The following is a 19,953-nucleotide window of genomic DNA, read 5'->3' on the forward strand; positions in this document are numbered from 1 at the left end:
AAACGGCCCCATTATTAAAAGCTTTATTTGACAAATCTTCCACTGCTGGGGTAACTCGTGCGTTTTCCCTCCTTTCTCGCAAGAAATAAAACCGCTCACTTATGCAAACTGCTGACAAGGAATGGAAACAGATGGACTTCTAAACACGAGCAGAGACACCCCAGCCCCTTCCCGCAACCTAATGGAAGTTAGAGCCATTCATAAATCCAGGGCGCCAGGACAGAATGGCGATTCCACAGCCTCTGGTCTCGCTGGGTTTGGAGCCGAGGAAGATGTCCTTGCTTCTGGAAGGCTCTGTGTGAATGGGAAGAGTTTAGGGGCATGAAGAAGTGCTCAGCTCACGCTGTCCTCCTGCGGCAGTTTTCTATTGCCCCATAATAAATGACCTCCAAATGCAGAGACTTAAAACATCACACATGGATTATCTCAGGGTTTCTGGGGCTCAGGGGAGAAGGCACAGTTTCACTGGACCTTTGGTCAGGATCTCATGAGGATGCAGTGTCAGCCAGGGCTGGCTTCGCATGCTGAAGCTCCTCCAGGGACGGACCTCTTTGCATGATTGCTGGCGGCTCAGTTCCTGGTGGTTGCGGTTTACGGTTGTTGCCATTAGAGCTGTTGGCCACCACAGGCTGCCCTTGGCTCTAGCCCTTGCTGTTCCTTGACATGAACTTCTCCAACACACCTACCTACTTCATCCAGCCAGAGGGAGGAATCAATCTGCAGCGTGCCCATGAGCAAGGTGGACTCTTAATGATGAACATGGACTTGGGAACTCAGCCCGTCCATCACCTCTGCCATGTTCTACGGGTTAGGAGCAGGACAGGGTCGTGTCCACCCTCAAGTAGAGAGGTGGATACAGAGCTGCGAATACCAGAAGAGGGGTCATGGAGGCCACGCACTCCCTAGCCCTGCTCCCTGGGTTGATCAAGGAGGTGGGCTCGACCTGAACTTCTGAAAGGGAGAAAGAAGGAGGGGTGGAGGAAGTGCTTTGGACAAGCTAGAAAGCAGCGGTCATATTTAGAATGCACAGAGGAAGGGCTGAAGACCTCTCCTCGGTCAGGCCCAGGCTCCTTTCTATGTGACGGATAAGGACACATTTCAGGGCTCCCAGTCAACCCGGCCAGTCACTGTTTTCTAGAAGGTCCATGTGTGTTCTCTCATGTGGACGCTAGGGAGGAGAAAGAAAGTCAGTGGGATCTCATGAAAGTCAAAGGGAGGTCAGCAGAGTGGAGGAAAGGGACCAGGGGAGGGAGGAGGAGCGGGAGCGGAGACGTGCTGGGGAAGGGCGTTGGTAGATTGCATGGTCATCCTGTGCGCCTGTGAATACGGAGCAGTGAATCCCACCATCCTGTACAGCTATAATGCACCCGCCAAAGTATGGGAGAAAACTACTCGCCGAGTTCGGCGTGCTCACGGGTACCTGCCAGCAATGGGATTGGGAATGTCGGAAACGGTCTACCAGCTCGTGTTTCTTGAATGATTGGTTTTCCCATCAAACGTGGGCTTTCTTATCAGAGATGGTTGTTTCACTCTACGTTTGTTCCATCAGAAGCCCCAGCGAGCACTTGGAGCGTGGTAACTCCCTCGTAAAGGTCCAGTGGACCTGCACGGGTGGGCAGCTTTCTTTTGGATGAGCAGATGAGCTGGGAGGGTGGAGAGGGAAGGGCAGGGTGGAATGGAGGGAGCCGCGCACCCAGCCTTCTCAGGCGGTTGGCACCATCAGGACTTCTCCACCTGGGCACCGTTGGCATCTGGGGCTGGGCCGTTCTCTGCTGGGGGGAGTCCTGTGCACCTGGACGTCTAGCAGCCTCCTTAGATGCCAGTAGCCCCCCTCACCCTCTCTTTTGACATTGCCAGTTGTTCTCCAGAGAGGAGAGACACTCTGTCCTGTCAAGAACCAGCGAGGCCATTCTGCACAAAGAAAACAGCCTTGATTTTCAGGTGGCTTGAGTTGTTTTGCCTAGACCAATAGAAATTTTTTTTTTCCCTTTCAATCTTTTCTACACACACACACTCTCTCTCTCTCTCTCTCTCTCTCTTCTCACATACACATATGTACACATATATATGCACTTTACATAATGGGGTTCATGTTAAATACATTGCTTTGGAACCTGCTTTTTTCACTTAACATTATATGGTGAACACTTTTCCAGGTCATTAAATTATTTTAGGAAATAATTTTAATAGCTCTTCACTATTTTGTTAAACTTGTGTGCACAGTATGTGTTCAACACCTTTCTTGCTATTCATTTTTTCCTCATTTGTTTTGCTATTATACATAATGCTGTGAGGATCACGCTCCTACATAAATACTTGTGTACCTTACTGATTTTTTCCATTATGTAAATTCTTACAAGTGATATTTTTAGAACAATGTCTTTTTAAAGGCTTTTAATGGATTTCACTAAATCATCCTCTACAAACGTTATTCAAGTTTTACTTCCACTTGTTATAAATGTTAAAAGGGTGCTTCTTGTTTCTCCACATTTTTTGCAAATTTTGTAAGCAAAATTAGTATGTCATTTATTCTAATTCATTGATCACCAGTGAACTTTTCCATCTTTTCTAATGTCTGCCAGTCATTCATATCTCTTTCATGAATCTGTCTGTATTCTTTCTGCAAATTTTATTGGTATGCTGTTTTCTTATAGATTTGTTTTATTATTGTAAACAAATGGGGTACAACTTGTTTCTCTGTACATGAAGTAGAAGCATACCATTTGTGTAATCATACATTCACATAGGGTAATGGTGTTTGATTCATTCTGTTATTTTTTCCTTCCCCCCCTCCCACCCCTCTTTTCCCTGTATACAGTCCCTCCTTCCTCTATTCTTGCCCCCCTCCCACCCCCCATTATGTGTCATCATCTGCTTATCAGCGAGATCATTCGTCTTTTGGTTTTTTGAGATTGGCTTATCTCACTTAGCAAGATATTCTCCAATTTCATCCATTTGCCTGCAAATGCCATAATTTTATTATTCTTTATGACTGAGTAATATTCCATTGTATATATATACCACAGTTTCTTTATCCATTCATCAATTGAGAGGCATATAGGTTGGTTCCACAGTCTGGCTATTGTGAATTGAGCAGCTATGAACATTGATGTGGCTGTATCTCTGTAGTATGCTGATTTTAAGTCCTTTGGGTATAGGCCGAGGAGTGGGATAGCTGGGTCAAATGGTGATTCCATTCTATGTTTTCTAAGGAATCTCCACACTGCTTTCCAGAGTGGCTGCACTAATTTGCAGCCCCACCAGCAATGTATGAGTGTACCTTTTTCCCTACATCCTCGCCAACACCTAGAAATTTGTTTTATAGACTTTTAGGCCAGCTGTGGTGGCACATGCCTATAATCCCAGTGACTCCAGAGGCTGAGGCAGGAGGATCACCACTTCAAGGCCAGCCTCAGCAACTTAGATCTTGACTCAAAAAATAAAAAAGAGCTGGGGATGTGGCCCAGTGGTAGAGCGACCCTGGGTTCAGTCCCTAGGACCAACTTTTTTTTTTTTAAATTAGACTTTCATAAATTCTAGAACTTTCTCATGAAATGCCTCCTTTCACAGGAAGTTGGCACAGCTGGTTAAGAAGGTGGACTTTGGAGTCTTGCAGGTGGACATCCTAGTGTTTGGACCCCACCTCTGCTGCCTGGAGCAGAGTGGCTGGTGGACAGCAGAATGCGCAGGGCAGGGGCCGTGTGTGTGAGAGAGGTGTCGTGTTAGTTGTGCTTGCTACCTTCGTTTGGGCTTCCTCAGGGGGCCATGGTCTTCCTTACACCCTCTTGACTTCCGATCTTGTTGGGCGGGAGCGATGGGGTTGGAGTCCTTCTGTGAGCTCAGCTACCTCTCTTAGGTGACAATGACCGGGAGACCCTGGGCCACAGGGCAGGTTGGCTTTGACCAGCGTGGACCTGGTGATATTGGGAAGTCCGCTACCTTTGGAGCATTCCTCCGCGATGACATTTTAAGGCCTTTGCTCTCCTCCAAGGAGATCTTCTTTCCACTGTCTGCAAACTAGTCCTATGTCCCCATTGATGGGGGCATTTTGATTCATGAACCTCTATGCACACCTATGCACGAACCCACGCACACCTGTATTTAATTATGATGAAATAACATAATTTACCCTTTTAACTATTTTAAATGCACTGTTCTGTGGCATTAGGTAGAATCACCATATTGTGCAACTATCAGTGCCACCCATCTGCATAGATTTTCCATCTTCCCAAACTGAAACTGCACCCACTAAACCCTAACTCCCCAGACCCCTCTTCCCAACCCGTCAGCAACCCTATCCTACTTTCTCTCTGCCTTTAACTAGGAGCCCCATATAAATGGAATCATACAGCATTTCCTTTAGTGACTGGCTTTGCCTACACCATCTGTATAGAAGCATGAGCCCAAATATCCCTTCTTTAGGGCTGACTACTATTCCATTTTGTGTCTTTACTGTATTTGTTTACCTGTTGATCTGTTGGTGGACACGAGGGTTGGCTCCGCATTTTGGCTGCTGTGAACAATACAGCTGTGAACCTGCATGGAAACATCTGCTTGAGCCATTGCTTTCATTTCTCATGCATACCCGCCCCAGAGTGGGACTGGGAACATGTGGTCATACTCTGAGGGCGGTCCTGCTGTTTTCCAGGGTGGCCGTACCCTTTCTCCTGAGTGTTAAAGGGTTCTGGTTCCCTCGTGGTCTTGTCAACACTTGCTTCTTTCTTTGAAAATGGCCGTCCTCATGGCTGTGAAGTGTCACCTTGCTGTGGACTCCATTTGCATGCTCCTGATGACCAGTGATGCTGAGCATCTTTTCAGGTGCGTGTTTATATTTCAGCCACGAATTTGGGAGACCCAAGCCCTTCCTAGCAAACAGGCTGCACTGAGCTGCTGAATTTCAGCAACACTAGGGAGGAGATGACTGTCGGCCCCAGGACACCCTGGCTCCAAGGCCGGGTGTGGCGGTGTCCCCGGCGTCTGCTTCCTGCCTGCCTGGGGTCACGCCCAGCTGTTCCAGGACCCGAACCCCCGCAGAAGCCCTGCTCGTTCATCCTGGTTATCAGGTGATATCCCGCCTGGGAAGTCTGGGGGGAAGCAGAGCCAGCTGCCATCGCTTGAATATTTAGAAATCGGCCTTAATAAATCCTCGCCCTTCCGCCGCCGCCGTCGGCGCTCAGGGTGCCCAGTTTTCTGGGAATTCCGTGGGATGGTTCTTATCTGTTAGCTTGTCAGGAGCAGGCGCGAGGACAATCAAAGGCTCATCTATTCACATCTGGCGTTCTGCGGGGAACAGCGTTTAGACCCCTGCCGTGTTTAACTGTATAAATGGTCTCTATCCATCATCTAAATCAGAACCGCTTATGTGCCGAGCAAACCGCATCACAAGGATCCACCGGCCGGCGCGCACTTCCCTCTCTCAGCCCTGGAACTGCAGGATTCTCCCCACCATTCTTTCTTACCTTCTTCCTGCTGATTTCACCCTGGCCCGGGTGCCGTGTGCATGGCGTGTGTGTGTGTGTGCACGCACGTGTGCATCTTTGGGTCCAGGTATGTGTGCATCTTGGTTTTCGCAGCGGGCTGGGGCCGCGTCCCCTCAGCTGATATCTGGGCCTCCTTGATGCCACGGGGCCTGTGCTTAGCCCCCCATGGCATTCACTAGGCCCCGTGGGAAGGGCCTGGGGCGGGCTGGGTGGCCACTCTCCTGCCAGCGCGGGCGGCCAGCTGCTCGGAGGCTCCCCGGCCGCGGGCCTGTCGGCCTGTGGGTTCTGCGGAGCAAGGCCTGCCTTTCCTTTAGCCGGCTTGCCCTCTGGGGCGGCCTGGCTCCTCCCAGCTCCCAGGGGGACTCGATCCTGAATCCCACCTTGTCAAGAGTGGGGAGGGTGGTGATGGTATTCCAACTCCTCAGCTCACTGTCAGCCCACACGTAGGTGCAAAGGTCTAGAGCGCTGCACACACCACCCTTCAATCCAAAAACCGAACCAACAAGGCAGGTCAAAGAATGTGCCCTTGGGCAGCAACGGCTCGTCTGTACTGTCATGATGCTGAGACATGATGCTGAGCCCTGTACCTCCACTAAACTACTTAGCAGTCAGCACCACCCTGGAAGGAGATGTTATGATCTCCACTCACAGTACAGGGGAACAGACATCCAGAGAGGTTAAGTAATTTGCCTAAGATCACACAGCTCAGTGGCAGAGCTGGGGAAATAACAGAGACATTTTGGATGAAGAGCCGTGATCTTAGCCACTCTGCAGTGGGGAGGTGCGTTCTTCATGCTCTTTGCACCATGGACACTAAGGACGGTCTTAGAGGTGTGAATGGTGCTTGTGTTGCTGGCTGGCAATCCCTGCTCCACAGGCTCACCCGGCCGCCGCTCAGCGTGCGGTGCCGCGGAGGGGCCGAATCTTGAAGGCCGCCTAGAGCCGACTTCCGACCCCAGGAGAACAGAGCGCACGAGGAGTGCGTGTGCTCACGGGGGCGCTCCGCCGCCAGGTGCGGCTTCAGCCCTCCTGCTGCGCGACCTGCGCGCTTCTTTGTCCACTGAAGGGCCGAGGAGAAGGCTGGCTGGCGGCAGGCCGAGCGCTTTTCCCAGGCCGCCGCCACGGGCAGCCGGGCCCGCCAGCTCCTGGTTTAGAAAAGGCCCAGAACCCAGCAGCCTCGCGGGCGCACGGCGCCACCCCGCCGCCCCTGCACCCTGTGGATGTGGCCTCCCGCCTGGTTGCCTGCTCCAGCAGCCACCAGACCGTCCACTCTCGACAGTGTGGTCAGGTCACTTCCCTAGGACCCGGCGGGGGCTCCCCTCTCCCTGCAGCAAGCCAGGCGCAGGCGATCCACCGCCGCTGCGTCACTGCTGTCCCGGGTCACGCCGACCCCAGGCCTGCCCAGACTCCTGGGTCCCGCCAGGGCTGGGCTCGTCCCCTCCTCCTGGCTGACCACTGCCCACCCGGGACCCTCACCCAGCCCGCCCGCTGGGAGCCGCCACCACCGCTCCACCCACTCCAGCACCTTCGCTTGACTTGACACTAGGGCCCTACAGCCCTGCACGCACATGCACACTCACACACACACACTCACACTCACTCATACACACACACATTCACACTCACACACTCTCACACACTCACATTCTCACACACTCACATTCACCCACACTCACATACTCTCACTCACTCTCACACTCACCCACACTCACACACTCTCACACGCACCCACACTCACACACTCACACAAACACACACTCACACTGTCACACATTCACACTCACCCACACTCACACTCACCCACACTCACACACTCTCATACACTCACATTCACACTCACACTTTCACAAATGCATACTCACTCACACACTCATGCATTCACACATATGCAAACACACTCATATGTACAACTGCACCTACACACACAAACTCACATGCACACACATACACACACTCACACCCCCACACACATTCCTCTAGTTCATTTTTTCTCCCTCACAGTCGGGGAGCAGGGATTGCTGTGTGTGACTGTGGTGAGTGCCTGGCACATAGTAGGTCCACGTCTTCTAGAGATACACATGACGCACAGGCAGGCGGAAGAGGTTCAGAGCACCTGAGAGAGAGGGTCCCCCGCCGTCCTTCAGCCACACATCTCTGCTCCCAGGAGGCAGCTGCTCCTGTGGTTGTCCTGATCCGCCCAGAGACGGCACACACTAACACGTGTGCGCACGTGCGTGGGCATCTGCCTCTGGCTGCTCTGCGGGGCATCCTGCAGGGCTGTCCTACCTTTCTTTCTTTACTTCCTACCTTGCCAATTGCTATGGTTTAGATGTGAGGTGTCCCCAAAAACTCATGTGGGAGGCAGTGCGAGGGTTTTCAGAATTTTAACCCCACCAGTGGGTTAATCCTCGGATGTGGATTAGGTGGGTGGTGACTGTCGGCAGGCAGGGTGTGGCTGGAGAAGGTGGTCACTGGGATGCCCTTTGCGGTTTGTCTTTTATCCCGGGAGCTCACGCTCTCTGCCTCCCTCCGCGTGCCTTCCTCCATGAGCCCTGCCCCGCCTCTGAAACTGACCTCCATGAGCCCGAGTCTCCCCATCCCTCTGCGTTCTTGTGACCCGGCTCCTTGTCAGGTCTGATGGTCAAAAACACTGCCCACCGCAGGCGTGCTGGGCATGAGGAAGAGCTTCCGCCTTCACCATCGGCATTGAGCAGGCATGCTGTGGGCCCAGCGCCCCTCCGACCGGCTCTCGGGCTCCCCATGGCTGGCTCTTTCCGACGTGACTGTAATTAATAATGCAGCATTTGCATCATTTCTCACAAATGCGCGTCTATCTGTGGGATGAATTCCTAGAAATGGAATTGTGTTGGCTTACTTAAAAAAAAAAAAATCAATGCTTGGCTAATTCAACTTTCTCAAGAGGTGGGTTCATGGCAGCACCTGATCCAGAGGGTAAACATGCTACTGTGTATCATTATGTCAAAATTACAAATGGACTCGTTGCACAGTTAATGGGGATGTGCAGCGAGCGCCGTGTTGGAAGCTCTGCTCCTCCACGTCTCTCTCCCCTCCCTCGGCCTTGAGCAGGGGCCACGAGTCCCAGGGGCTGTGAATGGCAGAAAGCGTCATGGGACGATTTTCTGATAACAATACCGGAAGACCTGATTTGCTTTAAAATCGGCCTGGAGGTCAGGCCTTGGTTTCTTCCCTGTAACCGGCTCCGGCCTTGACTTTGTTCGCCATCTCCTTGGAGGTCATTTTCTCTCTGGTGCAGCTGGGTGGGGTGACGGGCGTGGTTGCGTTCTGCAGCAGAGGATGGGGAGAGAAAGGGAAGCTCTGAAAGCCAGCCTGCCTGAGCACCGTGGCAGGTTCTGGTCGGGCAGGGGTCTGTTCTTCAATGTGGGTGATCACGCTGCCCCTCCGGGGGCCATTCTGGGTTTTGATTAGCTCACATATTCAAATTCGTTAAAAGGAATTTGCTAAACCCCATCCACATGTGAGGCTCTGCTGGGGTCTGCTTCTGGCACTTACGCCATCAGAGGGTGGCAGGGGACGTGCTGGTGTGGGGAGGTGTTCCAGTTTGCCCCCAAGGATGAGGCCTCTTTTTCTGGAAGGGAAGAGGTCTAGTACATGGCATTTCCAGCAGAGGGCGCAGGACAAAGTGGGAGTACGCAAGGGCATTTGCAAAATTGAAGAATCCGGCCCAAATCCCTAGGGGGCGTCTCCTACCCTGATGTCACGCTGGTTCCCAGACTCTGGCTTTCTGCGCCCTGTGACAGACAGGCTCCGTGCTTGTCAGCCTGCTTGCCCACCCCCGGTGACCTCAGCCTGAGCAGGTGGACCCCTGGCCGTCCCCTTTGCACTAGTGACCTGGGTATTTTAGCAAAATGGTCCATGATAGGCCACCTCTGCCCATGTGTGTCTTTGTCCGCTCTCTTATGATTTCTAATCATTCTCTTTTGACTTGATAAATGACTCTGGGCGTCTTGGAACTTTCCTGAAGACCCAGGGTGAGAAAACATCCTTTCCAGTAGCTCTAGCCCTTGCGAGGGAAAAATGAGCCTCCTCGATACTCAATAAATCACTTTGTCACCTTAATCTTTTATTGATCTCAATAAAAGTTGTATTTTGTTTCTTAACAAAAATCCACCAGGGAAGACATCCTGTGCAGGTGGGGCGCGATGAGAGTGTGGTCAGCCACCGGCCGCCTGCCGCTATTTATGGGGGGCCATGCATGGAGGCACCGGTGGGGGCGGGGCGAGAGACTGAGAAAGCATTCTTGTAAGTGACGCATCTTATTGTCAAAGACACACTTGACTCCAGGTAGCCCGCTCACGGGCCAGACTGTGCAGCCGTATTTTATGCAGACTTTTATAAAGAGGTCATAAACAGCTTGCTTCTCCAAGTCAAGAGGCGCAGGCGGGTGCTTTCCGGCTTGCAGGTAATGCATCTATGCGGTCAGTTAAATTTAGAACGTGGCAATCACTGTACTCCGGGCTGGCCTGATCTCCAGGGGAGGATTATCAAAATAGGTTACTCATGGAGGAATGAGGAGAATTTTATCAGGGCCAGGAGTGAAGCTTTTGTTAAGGTTTGGAATAAATATATTTCCCCCTTGCTGCAGAGGTAAAGAAATACTAATAAAAGTGGCCTTCAACGTTAATACTTGTGTCTTCTCGTATCCCCCCAGGGGGTGAGGAAAGGGAGTGTTTAGTGGTTTGAGCTTAAAGAAAAGAGAAGTAAAACAGAGCAGTACACAGTGCTTTTCTGTTAAGACCCAACCCGACTGTCCCCTCTGTCAGGGCTTCCTCCATGAGAGAACTTCCGTTCTCACCACACATCCTGAGATTTCCTCCCTGAGGGCTGTCACTCTCTGTGGTATGAATCAGCCAAGGTCCTTGACCTCATGGAGCTTCCAGTCTCGGGTGACACAGACTCCCATCTGTATTTCACTTTCTGTGATTTCATTGGCCCACGGTCAACCACAGTCTGAAAATGAGACATGGAGAATTCTAGAAATGCTTTGTAAGCTTTAAATCACTTTTGCATTCTTATAATTGTTCTATGTTATCTTTAGCTATTATTGTTAATCTCTTCCTGTGCCTAATTTATAAAGTGAACATTATTGTAGGTACATGCACATAGGAAAAACACAGTATCTACAGGGTTTAGTGCCATCTGCAGCTTCAGGCATCCTCTGTGGCTCTTGAATCATATCCCCTGTGGATAAAGGCAGTGGGGGGGCACTGTTCAATTGAAGCACAAATCTTGGTGCATAAGTGGTCAAAACAGGGAAGCCGAAGTTTGTTTCCACTTCCTCTGTCTGATTGATGGCTGTTACAACACCTCTGGACTCAAACTGTGTGTGTGTGTGTGTGTGTGTGTGTGTGTGTGTGTACACGCAGGGATTTAGGATTCATATCTCTTAAAGGAAAGTATGAACCAAATAATCTCCAAAGGTGTGTGTGTGTGTGTGTGTGTGTACACGCAGGGATTTAGGATTCATATCTCTTAAAGGAAACTATGAACCAAATAATCTCCAAAGGATGAGTTTAAGTCTTGGTATAATAATCGCTACCATTAATTGAGGGTTTTTCCATGCCAAGTGCCATGGGGTTTTGTTAATAATGGATGGCATTATTATCAATAATGGATGGCATCTGTGTGTGTACTGTGTGCCAAGCACTTTGCTAAGCACTTCATGTATTCATCCCTTGAACTTCCTAACCATCCAGGCTGCAAGTGCTGCCTTACCTGCTTACCCAGGAGGAAGCCATGGCACACAGAGGGCAGGGAGCGGGCTGAGTCTCCCCCTGGTGAGGGTGGAGCTGGCTGGGTGCCCAGGTCTGCTGGTTCATGCTCCTTATCATGCTTCTCTCCTCAGTCCCCCACCTTGTCGTTGTCCTGGTTCTCCAAAGACCGCCTTGCTGTCAGCATTAGTTCAAGCACTCACCTCTCATCTTTAATATCCAGATCAGGAATGGAAGATGCTCTGGTATCACTTTAGCCGACCCGAGACATTGGTCAGGAACCTGTTTACAAAGTGAAATCCGATGCTCTTTCCTTAAATGGGTCCCAGATTCCACCAGCCCTGGATCTGTTCTCACAACTGGGCTTCAATGAGGGCATCCCTTAAGCATCTCTGACTGCAGGGGGGGACCACCCAGCAGGATCTGTGCAAACACCAATTACAGGGGAGATTCAGCAGGCCCCCACATGTGATGCTCTTGCTGGGGCATGACCTCCTCTCTCTGCTTTCTGGAAGCAGAATGGACTATGCAGATTAACTGGCACATGTCATCGAAGGCAGGCCAGAGGATAGAGAAGATTTTTGGTTGTCTTCTTTTTTTCTCTCATCCATATGCAGCGATTTATCCATTTGCAGATTGTAGAGAGCTCAAGTCTGTGCATGATCAGGAAAATATAAAGCACTATACACAACAAAGGGGACTGTTAGCAAAACAGATGCAGCGTTAATTGCACTTGTGAGGGAAGCATAAATAAAACAATGCATGTTCTGGAAAATCCTTTTGTGATGCTCAAATTTCACAAAACTGGCTTCTCTACAAAGGTAGAGAAAAAGCAGCCTCACAGCTCCTAGAATTAGATCTCTAAAACACTGCTCAGATCGATGCTAATGGAATCAAAGATTTTCAATGTCTCATTCATTTTTTTTTTTCATTCAACAAATATTTGTTGAAGGTCTGTTGTGTGCTAGATCATGTGCTCAGTGCTTATGATAATGAAGAGGGATATCTAGGCCCTGCCTCTGAGGAGATCTGAGTTTAAATGCCTAAGTAAATATCTAGGGAAGTGGTTCTCGCTGGGTGGGGGTAGGGCAGACAAAAGGGAATTGGGCACTATTTGGAGATAGTTTTGGTTGCTGCGACAGGGAAGAACGTGCTGTTGGCACCTTATAAGTGGAAACCAGGGGTGATGCTAAATAGCTTACAATGTCCAGGACGTTCCCCCACAACAAAGAATTATTTGACCCCAGATGCTGATAGAATCGAGATTCAGAAACTCACTTCAGAATATCAAATAATAAGCCCCTCAATAAGGGCACATGCAAACCCTATAGGAACGCAGACAGAGAAACCAAATTAGTCAGTGGGACAGTCTTTACGAAGACTGTGACCTTGGAGCTCAGCCAGGGTAGGTTGATAAACTTGGGTGGCATGGAAGAAGAGGAAACAGATTCACAGCAGAGCTAGGGTGTGCAAAGGCCCAGTGGCATCTAAGAATAAAGTGGATTCAGAGCACAGCACTGCCTGTGTGGTGGGGGCCAGGAGGGTGACAAGCCTGTTGGGATCACATGGTAAGGACCTGATAATGCCATACTCAGGACTCTGGAGACTTCTATTAGAACAGGGGTCAGTAAAATACAGCAAAAGGACTAAACCTTGTCCACTGCCTATTTCTGAATAGCTCCTTAGCTAAGAATGGTTTTCATACATTTAGATGGTTGGAAAAATCCAGAGTAATGTTCTGAGACATGTGAAATGATATGTGATTCAAATTCTGGTGTCCATAAATGAAGTTTACTTGGAGTCCACCCACGCTCATTTATTTATCCATTGTCTCTGACTGCTTTCACACTACAATGGCAGAACTGAATAGCTAGGACAGAGACCATATGGCTTGCAAAGCCTAAAATATTTATTTTGTTGGAAAATATTGCTTTATAGAAAAAAAATTTGCTGAAGCTTTGATTATAGAGAATAATGTAATCATACTATACAAATCGCTATCACTGTCACTGTTGGGAGATGATCTGCAAGTTGGAAAACTGTTTTTAATTCAAGGAAGATGCTAATTAAAGTGTCAGTCAGGATATGTTAAATTGTGCTGCAGGAACAAGTGTGCCCACTGAGCTTAGTGGCTTTTGAGGCTGGTTTCTCCCCCACGATGCAGGGATATGCCAGGTTGTGCTGTAGTAACATATGAGTCCACAGAGCTCAGTTGCTTCTGTGTGGGTCAGGTGTGTCACTGGGACCAAAATACCTGACGAGAACAACCTAGAGGAGAAAAAGTTTATTTGAGCTTACAGTTTTAGAGACCTAGTTCATGGTCAGTCAACTCCATTGCCTTGGACCAAGGGTGAGGCAGAACATCATGGTGGAAGGGTGTGGTGAAGGGAAGCCGTTCTGCTCATGGTGGCCAGGAAGCAGAGGGAGAAAGGGGAAGGGCCACAGGGAAGACATAGCCTTCCAGGGAATGCTCCTAGTGACTTACCTCCTCCGGTCATGTGCCTACAGTTACCACTCAGTTGGCTCATTCAAACTAGAATGGGCTGATTATGTTGTAGCTCACATAGTCAAATCATTTCACCCCTGAGTGTGCCTGCACTAGCAGAAGCATTCAGGGGACACCTCATATCTAAACCATGACCACTTCCAAAGCTGGTTTCTCACTCACTATATGTGTACTAAGGTAAGTATCAGTCAGGCTATGCCAGGTGTATGCAGTAACAACTGAGCCCACAGAGCTCAATGGCTTCCAAGGCTGGTTTTTCAATGGCAATACACGTCCACTGTACACCAGCTGAGGTTCTGCTCCTTGCCGTCCTTGTTTCAGGATCGGACTGGCAGAGGTGGCTAGCTGGAACATTTCAGTTCTTGTGGCAGAGGGAGACAGTAGACGCAGTGAGTCGCATTCTGGCCCTTAGCGGTTATGCCTGAGAGAGGTGCACTGTGCTTCTACGCAGACCCTGTTAGACAAAGCAGGTCTTGAGATACTCCTGAGCTCCTCAGGCAGGGACGCACAAGCCCCACAAGGAGGGACACCACAGACACCAGCGAGATCAACAGAGATGAGAAGACTGGTCCACGGGCCGTTCCAGAGAGCATGGTGGGAAGGAGGAGAGAGGGGCAGAGGTCAGGGGTCACCTGACATCCTGCTTTGATGCGTACTGGTGGCAGCAGTGACCGAGATGGGCAATCCAAGAGGAGGGACTGGGAGAAAAGACAGCGAGTTTGGGGTCCATGGGGCATTTAGGCCGGGGTTCCCGGGAAGCCAGCTGGAGCAGCAGGCCTGAATCTCAAGACCAGAAACCAGGCAGATACATTCCTTGCCCTTACTTTTCAGAGGGGGATAGACAAATACATGTGCGTATCATGTTAGGTTATGGTAACTCCAGCGAGAGAAGAGAGTGAAGCCGGCCAGAGGGTTGGTAGGGAAGCAGCATTCATCCTTGGGTGGTGTCCAAGAGTCTCCGGGCACTTCGCACAGGAAGGTCACCGAAGCTCTTGCCAAAGAGGCGTCACTTAGGCAGGATTCTGAATGGAATGATATTGGATATTTGGAACATCCGATGCTGATATTTGGGGAGGATTGCTCCAGTCAGAAGAACAAAACATGCAGAGGTGCCGGGCGAGGAAGAAGCAGGAGAGTCACCAGCAATGGGCTCATACTGAGCTGAGAGAGGGAGCTGGGAGCTGAGCTCATGAAGGGCACCAGGAAGCACTCTGAGTCCCGGGGCCTGGGTGTCAGGAAGCCTGACCAAGTGACGGGAGCCTGCGAGCGGAAGCAACGTGGTTTGATTCTCACATCAGAAGGAAGGACTGCCCACCAGGGCTGCTCTGTGGGGAAGGCTTTCTAGGATGGCAGAGGTGGAAACGAGGAGACCAGTTAGGGACTGTTGTGGTTGCCAAAGGCAAGAGTCACTGTGGAGGAGGAGCAACATACATGGGGACATATTTAGAGTAGGCAGCATTTGCTGAGGATTGCATATGGAGGACCTGGAAACAACGCCATGACTTTTAGACTGAGCAACAGGGTTCTGCCATCTGCTGAAATGAGGACCACTGGAGGCAGAGCAGGCTGTGCTGGGTGAAGAGGTCTAGAGTCATGTACGTCACCAGGGACAGGTGTCCAGGAAGGACTTGCATCCTCCAACACCAGGCATTCCAAAAGAACAACTTCATATCCGTCTTACGAACCAGGCAGGATGGATGCTGTTTGTTTCCATTTTGCAAATGGAAATAACCAAGGTTCAGAAAGAGCAAGGCAGAGACAGTATAATAGATGATATTTAAACCCAAGATAGAAATCAACTCCAACTAACATAAGCACGAAAGAAAGTGTATTGGCTCTTATGAATGGGGCGTCTAAGATGTGGCTGGGGTTGATGGTGGTCCATCTGTCTGTCTTTCCAAGATGGGACCTGCCAAGCCCGGATGCATGTTCTGAGCCCTGAGAACACAGCTCTCAGAAAACTGCACATCTTCTTTCAGGATGACCTCCCTTTCCCTCGCTGAAAGACTCCTGCACAGCTAGACCCATAAAGATGGAAGATTGAGTGTTCAGCCAGTTGGATGACAGGTTCTAGTTCAATTCTGATTTGGGAGAGGGGAATCCATCGCAACCCTGTCACCTCGCTGCCAGGAGAGATTGCCTTCTTCCTGCTCAGGAGAGATAAAGAACTCCCTGCCTCCCGGACAGGCTTCTTACTGAAGCCAGTCGCCACCAGACCTTCTGGGACAGAAGTCTCTCTGTACCCAGCTGTGGTTGGAGTGGACTTTTAGAGAGGCCACTGCTTCTACATTGGGATTGGAGGGATGCTCGGTCAGGTGCCTCTGAACTTGAGTTCTGTCAGCCGGCTCATTCCTTAAGGCTTCAGCCGCGACCGTTCCCTCTGCCTGCTCTCCTGGGAGCACAGAGGTCTCCTACACTCCGTCATTTGAAGTCACTTATGGCTTCTTGCAAATGACATTCTGTTATTCTTCTTGAAGGTTGTTCCTCTCGGGTCTCCAGGATATATTTATCTCCCCCCACCACCCTGACTTCTGGAGGCTTCAGCCGTGGGTCCTGTGTTCTGTGCTACCTGGACTAAGATCTCATCCCTCTCTGTGCTAGAGACTACTGGCTCCTGGCAGTTGTACCCCTCCTCTGTTCCATTTGGTTTAAGTGTCCAGACTGGCGTGGGTACAGGGGAGGTGTATGACCCACAGTGGGATCTGAGCCCCAGTAATCTCACAACCCTCTGCTCAAAGTTGGTTTTAGGACAAACATGTGACCCTATTCTGGCCACTGGGATCTTCAAGGAAGCTGGGGATTCTGGGAGAAATGGTTCCCTCATACTGAAGCCTTCAAGCCATCCAGAACCTTCTGGCATCCCTGAACGTGAATCCCATCTACCCGAGTCTCCAGCATGGTCCCCATGTCCTCCAGCTGAGGGGCCTTCGACTGCCTCACAATCCCATGCAGACGTCACTTCTCCGTAGCTCCGGTTAGTGTCCCCAGCCCTCTCTCCTGCTTACCTGCATCACAGGACCTGCCCGGTGCCTTTCCCCCTTACTTTGGGTTTTTCCAGGCGGAGATGCTGGCTTATTAATTTTTGAAACCATCTTAATGGCTGGCCAGCTACCTGACCTGAGGAAAATGTCCCAGGAAAGCCGTGAATTGAAAGTGAGGCCTGGTGGGTGAGAGAGGATGGGTGCACTGACCTGTCAAGAATGGGGGGCCCGGGAAGCCCATGGCCTCCATTTCCTGTTGTGCAGGATGTCCAGAGTCCTTATCATGACGTCCCGGGCCCTGCCTGCTCTTGCCCCTGACCATCCCTCTTCCTGCCATTCTTGCCTGACGTCCACGGTGCTGGAAGCTTCAGGTTTCAGATCCGCAGGTGTTAGGCCCGTCCATCGGCAGCACCTTTCACCTCCCGCCGCCTTGTTGGAACTCCTCCCCATGTTGTCCACCTGTCAGACTCCTGCTCGTTCTTCCCAACCCCATCCCAACGTCACCCTCCTGGGGTCTGTTTGCAGGCCACCCTTGAACAGGCACAGCTCCAGTTCTGCATTTCTTCTGTGCTTGGAATATTTTTCCAAGGGTGGCACTGTGTCCGGGTGCTGCTTCTAGTGCATCTGCCTCCTGGTCATGGCTGTGGATTCCTCAAATGCAGGGGTCAAATCCCCCTCCTCTGAATATATCTCCAGTGCTTTGTTTAGAGACCGGCACATCCTGGGCTTAATAATATTTTCCTGGTGCAACTGGATCTCTTTCTTCTTAATTCCACTGAGGCTGCTGATGGTAGATTCATTTGGTATCTGGCACTGGATATTTCAGGCTCAGACCTGATGTAATAGACTTTCCAAGGGGCAAATATAGTAAAAATAATAATCTAACATTTGGGGTCTTCAAGTATCAGCATCATTTCAAAGCTTGGCCTGTATTATCTCATTTTACCTATACATCTGCTCTGTGAGAAAGAAGTATAAGCATTTATATTTTACAGAGGAGGCTCAGAAAGGTGAAGTAACTTGCCCAAGGTCACAGAGCCAATAAAGGACAGAGCCAGGATTCAAACTCAGATATCTGACCCCGAGCTGGGTACACTTTAGGAATTAATAGCTCCTAGCAACCTGTTGTCAGTACTTTCTGCTGTATTTCCTGTGGCCTTGTCCCAGGTCTTTGCGGCAGAGTTTTAAAATTGAGAAGCCTGCTAGAATTACTCCTCCCTCCTCCAGTTGCAAAAAGCCTGCCCGTGTGCATCACCAAAAGCCTTCGGCATGGTCTTCAATCTTTCCCACACTCAGCCACTTCCAACCTCGACCTTAGAGTCGTGAAGATGATTCTTACGGGGCTGTTACTCAGAGGAAAATTGAAACGGTCCCTGTGGGGAGAAGGCAGGATTTTAGTTCCAGCCTTCTAATTTAAGATCAGCCTAGAGAAAAGGACCATGCTAGCAGCCTTATCCACGAAATTAGGTGAGCCCTGTTCTTTGCCTCTGTTAAGAAATATGGGCCCTGCTCTAAAAATCTTTTTTTAATCTCCTCTCTGGTCCATGTAACAGGAAATTGGTCTCTGCCATAGGCCAATAAATCTCCAACTTTTTATTGAATATTAAAGAAAGACTTCAAGTCAAGTTCAAATCTCTTTGCTTGGAGCTTCTTACGTAACGCTGCAGTTCCCGTACCCTGGGTCACACGAGCTTTAAAAAGAAGGAGAGAAATGGAAAACTCTGCAGGTCCGTGGTCCCCAGGGATGATTTCTTCTCCTTAGAAATAATAGCCCATTACTCTAAAAATCTTAAACACGGCATTACCTCTGGCTTGTGCCTTCTAATTGAGACAAGGGGATTAACTGCTGGTCTTGTCTAGACGCATCTAAAGCAGGCAGGCAGTGGCCCTGAGGAAATTAGGACCAGTGATGTGGGGGTGGTGGAGGCGCTGCCCAGACTCCCTTTCAGGATGGAAGCTCTTCTCTCTCCTGCTGAGAGTGTTGGTGGCTCCCTGGCTCAGCCAGGTGGCCCTTCTGGATAGGTCTTCTGCCTGAGCAAGAGGCCTGGCTCAAGGCCACAGCCTCTCCCTAGGAGCAGTCCAAATGCATTAACTGGACAAGGTGGGATGAAGGCCTGGTTAGCTGCCTTCTTTTGAGGCAACTCAAAAGCTCCCGTCCCCGGGGGTCTGCCAAGGCCTGGGTTGCAATGGCGTCCCTGCTCCTGCTTTGCTCCTTGGTCCAGGTTTCTCACCGCTGCAGGTGTCGATTCCACAGGTGCTCTGCAGTGAGCCTCCCCCTGCATGGGAGTCTCAGGGTCTGCTTCCTTGGGAACCCATCCTAAGGGAGATCTTTATGCACCAGTGAGCTTGAAAAAATTAATGCACTTTGAATGGAAGGTAGAAGAAAACATAAAGAATGATGCCCTTTATATAATATTTAAAGCACATGTAAATATTCGTAGACTTCTTTTTCTAGAAGTATAAAGGCATGGAATCATAAATGCCAATTTCAGAAGTCTGTTTTCCCCCTTGGATGGGGGGCAGTAGAGAGGAGAACAGGGGGGTGCAGGGGGAGCCCAGGGAGACTTCAGCTGTGTTGGTAAAATTCACAGAGTGCAGGGTGCATGCATACTTATCTTTATTGTTGGGTAGGGTTTTTGGAGCTCAACATATTTCATAGTAAATGTAAGAAAGAAGGCCTTTTCAAAGATGCAGATCTGAAACCCGGCTCTCCTCCTGAAGAGCTGTGTGGCTCTAGACATGCCACTTGATCTCTCTGAGGCTGCAGCTTTGTTTCTAAGGAGTGGAAACCCACTGGCCCAGACTCTAATGCCTGTAAGAAATTAAAGACCCAGAGGAAATCTTGCTCCCAAGGGTTCATGGTCTCTCTCCTGTTTCTTCCCATGAGTCTCATTTGCCTTGTCCTCCAGACTCCTTCTGTCTCCTCTCCCTACTCTATATCATGACCTTTCTGCTTCAAGTTCTTAATTCCAAAGTTCCTGCTCCAAATTCTCAGGGAGGAACCTTCGTGGCCTCAGGTAAGGATGAGCTATCTTTGCATTGACTTCTTATCCCTGGTCCAATCCGCCATGGATGGCAGCCCTCGTGGGTGAGCTGTGAGCTATGCACACCCTGTGTTAACGTTTTGCAGAGAAACAGAAGCCACAAGCACACAGAGTGATGTGTGACTTAGCAATGGGGTGTGTTCTGGGAGATTTGTCCTCAGGGGATCCCATCCTGTGCAGAGGCCATGGAGC

Source organism: Sciurus carolinensis, chromosome 18 (assembly GCF_902686445.1).
Source record: "Sciurus carolinensis chromosome 18, mSciCar1.2, whole genome shotgun sequence".
Lineage (NCBI taxonomy): Eukaryota > Metazoa > Chordata > Mammalia > Rodentia > Sciuridae > Sciurus > Sciurus carolinensis.